This window comes from Gracilinanus agilis, chromosome 1 (genome assembly GCF_016433145.1).
Source record: "Gracilinanus agilis isolate LMUSP501 chromosome 1, AgileGrace, whole genome shotgun sequence".
NCBI lineage: Eukaryota > Metazoa > Chordata > Mammalia > Didelphimorphia > Didelphidae > Gracilinanus > Gracilinanus agilis.
The window spans coordinates 239,754,980-239,759,851 of NC_058130.1; the positions used below are offsets into that span (position 1 = coordinate 239,754,980).

The window sequence follows — 4,872 nt, forward strand, 5'->3', positions numbered from 1 at the left end:
TCCAGGTGCCCTTACTAATTATTATTTTTATTGCATTATGATCTGAGAAGGTTACATTTATTATTTCTGCTCTTTTGCATTTGTTTGCAATGATTCTATGCCCCATAACATGGTCAATCTTTGTGAAAGTGCCATGTGCAGCTGAGAAGAAGGTGTATTCCTTTTTGTCCCTATTTATTTTTCTCCACATATCAATTAGATCTAATTTTTCTAGGACTTCATTCACCTCTCTTTCCTCTTTCTTATTTATTTTTCAGTTTGATTTATCTAGATCTGACAGAGGAATATTTAGATCTCCCACTAGTATGGTTTTACTATCTATTTCCTTCTTGAGTTCTGCCAGTTTCTCCTTTATGAATTTGGGTGCTATGCCATTTGGTGCATACATATTGAGCAGTGTTATTTCCTCATTGTTTATACTGCCTTTAATCAGGATGTAATGACCTTCCCTGTCTTTTTTAATCATATCTATTTTTACTTTGGGTTTGTCAGAAATCATAATAGCCACTCCTGCCTTCTTTTTCTCATTTGACACCCAAAAGATTTTGCTCAAACCCTGAACCTTAAACTTCTGTATGTCTACCTGCCTCATATGTGTTTCTTGTAGACAACATATGGTGGGATTTTGGTTTCTAATCCACTCTGCTATTTGCTTCCGTTTTATCAGCGAGTTCATCCCATTCACATTCAGAGTTATAATCATCAGTTGTGCATTTGCTGACATTTTCAAATCCTCCCCCATTCCTACCCCTTCTCCTTAAACTATTTCTTTTAAAACCAGTGGTTTGCTATTAAGACCCTATCCCTTATCCCGTCCCTTGATTAACTTCCCTTTCTACCCCCTCACTTATTTCCCCCCCTTTTTGTTTTTAAAGGCCTTATGAATTCCCTTCCCCTTCACCCCTCCCTTTTTTGACCTCCCCACTCCCCTGCTCCCCTTGGTTTATCCCTTCTAACTTTCTCAGAAGGGTTAGATAAGAGTTTTATGTCCCAATGGATGGTATAGCTACTCTTCCCTCTCCGGGTTGATTACACTGAGAGTAAGGTTTGATTATTACCTCTTTATGCTCTCTTCCTCTCCTTCTTATAATAGTATTTGTCCCCTCTCTCTCCCATGCCCTCTTTGTGTGTAATAGAATATCCTATTTTCTTATTCACTCAAGTTTCTCTTGGTGTCCCCTGCTATTCACCCCTTCTTTCCCATCCCCCACGCCATCTTAGATTATTTAGTGTTCCACCCTCACCCTGTGAATTATTCTTCTGATTACTATAATAGTGAATATTATAATAGTGAATAGAGTTCACTACAGAGAATTATACATAACATTTCTCTACATAGGAATACAGATAATTAGATCTCACTGAGGCCCTTAAAAAGGCAAATTTAAAAATTATAAGTTTTCTTTCTTTCCCCTCTGTATCTTGTTTACCTTTTCATGTTTCTCTCGATTTTTGTGGTTGGATATCAAACTTTCCATTTAGCCCTGGTCTTTTCTGTGCAAATACCTGGAATTCTTCAATTTTGTTGAATGCCCATACTTTCCCCTGGAAATATATAGTCAATTTTGATGGGTAGTTGATCCATGGTTGCAGGCCCAGCTCTCTTGCCTTTCTGAATATCATATTCCAAGCCTTGCGATCTTTTAGTGTGGAGGCTGCCAGATCCTGTGTGATCCTAATTGGTGCTCCTTGATATTTTAATTGTCTCTTTCTGGCTTCTTGTAAGATGTTTTCTTTTGCTTGGAAACTCTTGAATTTTGCAATTATATTTCTGGGTGTTTTCTTTTCTTGATCGAATGCCGCATGTGTTCTATGAATCCTTTCAATGTCTATATTGACCTCTTTTTGTAGGACTTCAGGGCAATTTTGCTGAATTATTTCTGTTAGTATGGAGTCCAGGTTTCTATTAATTTCTGGTTTTTCTGGAAGACCAATTATTCTCAAATTGTCTCTTCTAGACCGGTTTTCTTGGTCTGTCACTCTCTCATTGAGATATTTCATGTTTCCTTCTATTTTTTCAGTCTTTTGACTTTGTTTTATTTGTTCTTGTTGTCTTAAGAGATCATTAGCTTCTACTTGCTCAATTCTAGCCTTTAGGGATTGATTTTCGGTTATAATCAAAAATATTGAACCCTTCACGAATTTGCGTGTCATCCTTGCGCAGGGGCTATGCTAATCTTCTCTGTATCGTTCCAATTTTAGTATATGTGCTGTTGAAGCAAGCACCAATCTCTAATTTTTTGTGTACCCTGATATATAAAAAAATTTTGAATATATATCTCCAATAGATTTATATTTGTTTCCTTCACATATATGTACACATGTGTACATATATATTACCATAAAAATAATTTTGAGCATTATGAGATTCATTCAGAATAGAAATTTTAAAAACTGAGGCAAAGATTAATTAAGAATTGATCCTAGAGTCAATTGTTAGTCAATGGAATTTAATGAGTAGAGGAATGACAAAGTCACATTTAGGGAAATCTCTTTGCCAGTTATGAGGAGAATGGATTAAAGTCTGGAGAGACTTTGGGTGGAAAGGATTGTACAGAGGTTTTTATACTAGTCCAAGTAAGAAATGATAAAAATCTAAACCAGTATAATTTGTGAAAGAGTAAAGAGAAACAGATGGATGTGAAAACATCGTAGAAATAGAAATTACAATTTTGGGGACACAGATTGTTTATGTGTTTAAGTGAACATGAAAAGTAAAAAAAAAGGTAACTAGGGTTGTTAACTTTGATTGACTTGAAGGATGATAATGTCCTTGACAGTAAAAGGGAAACTTGGAAGAAGAGTGGACTGGGGTAGTGAAGAAGATAATGTAATGAAAACTGTCAGGAAGATCAAAAAAATTTGTTTAACATGTGCTATTGAGTTTATCCTACCCAAAGTGAAAAAGGTATGAAAAAAAATGTATTTCTCTAGGGGTGGGGGGGAGTTGGATCCCAAACTCCAAACTTGGTCTTCTGACTACATGCCCATTGCTCTTTCCACAATACCATGACTATATCATGTTGACTTATATTGACTTAATGAGTCTCTTTTGTGGACTCCAAACCTATCTATAAGTAGAAATTTCTACTAATTGGAGAGGACTCATTTAGTTTCTTCCAAATACTTATACCTTATGATATTATAAGTGGCACAGGGGATAGAATGTTGACATTATAATCAATAAGATATTAGTTATAATCTGACCTCAGACACTTTGTAGTTGTGTTACACAGGGTAAGTTACATTTACCTCTATCTTCCTCAGTTTCTTCATCTGCAAAATGGGGAACATAGTCATATTTACTTCCTTGGGTTATTGTAAGAATAGATTATATTTATGAAGTACTTTGCAAACCTTCAAGTATTATATAGATGTCTATGTGATTGTGATGATGATGATGATGATTAATCTGACAGCTTTATAGAAAGCAGGTTTCCATTTCCACTTGCTGAAATCTATTATTCAGTGTGAAAGAGAACTAAGTATGTAAGAGGCTGAAGCCTTAGAAATTTCCTAGAGTTTTTATTATATCATATAATATATGTAACATATTATATTTTTATTATATTAACCAAACATTTGCTAAGAGAAGACTTGAATTTTCAACAAAATGTGTAGTCATTGGATCCCTGAGGTTTTTTAAAGTATTAGAACCAAAAAAGGTATGAATACATCTTTACTCTTGTTTAGTTCATTATTTCTATCACTTAGAATCCAACCTGAGTAACTATGATGTGGAAATGGAAGCAAATCTGGCTTAAACAAGTAATTTAATTATAATTTAATAACTACAAAATTAACTATGAATAATATATTTAATGTGTAAACTGGACCTATTTCTAAAAAGAAGATCTCTATTGGAAGCTGATTTTTCATTTCTGGAATGGTTTTAGTATCCAAATTATTAGTAGCTACTAGAAAATGTCTCTATACTAGAATAACACAGAACAGCGAGGATTTCCACCATCTTGGCTGAAGATAGCATATTGAAGCATAAGAATAAGAAATATATTGACAAGCTGGAGTATTTTCAGAAGTCATAAAGTCAGCCAGGCCTGACCAGTATCATCATATACCTCAAGTTCAAGACTGGAATGAAATAAGACTCCTGAGGAATATTTAACATTTTTTAAAAAAGAAGTTTAAATAGAAAGAACTTGAAATTTACAGTCCACAATGATACAGCTTTGATTTACTTGAGCACAGCTTTCATGCCACAATGCTGTTCATGATGGTCATTGTTCAAAAGCCTGAAGGAATGTTTGGAGCTCCTCATTTCTCTAAATATTTTTGTAATCAGGAGACTACAACAAAAGCCTGAGATTTAATCCTTGCTGCTGTTTGAATCTTCAAGATGGTTATCCCTAAAGGAAAAAATTGTTTAATATTTGAAGGAGTGTCATGTAGAAAAAAGCATAGACTTCCCCATTTGGTTGTTGAAGCCTTAGACTAATGAGAAGTAGCTATAAGTGAAAAACTCAATGTAATTAAAGAACAAGCATACAAACAGTAACAAAACTAAGTCAACAATGACTACTATGAGGGAAAAAATCTACTTCCCATATCTGCAAGTCTTTAAGTAGAGGTTGGATGAACATTTGACTTCAAGGTTGCACAAAGGATGCCTGTTTTGCTTCAGTAATGTGTTGTACTAGATGACCTTCAAGGTCCCCTCCAAACCAGAAGTCCTATAATTTTAGGGAAAAAGTGATTAAAGGGCATCTGTATGGTAATCTGAAGCCCAACTGTTATGAGTGAAAAGCAATCTATTTAGACAGCTTTGGGGGGAAAGGCTTCATGCCAGATGAAGTCCTCTCCACATTTGTGTCTCATTTACAGTGCATGAGGAGAAGTAATGACCCTTAAAAA

General features: G+C 34.7%; 1 non-coding gene across 1 annotated transcript; it reads right to left on the reverse strand.

Moving 5' to 3' along the window:
- Positions 1-2,119: 2,119 nt before the first annotated feature.
- LOC123232637 lies at positions 2,120-2,226 on the reverse strand. The gene has a single exon (XR_006505166.1). It is a non-coding gene; the product is annotated as a U6 spliceosomal RNA (small nuclear RNA).
- Positions 2,227-4,872: the final 2,646 nt, after the last annotated feature.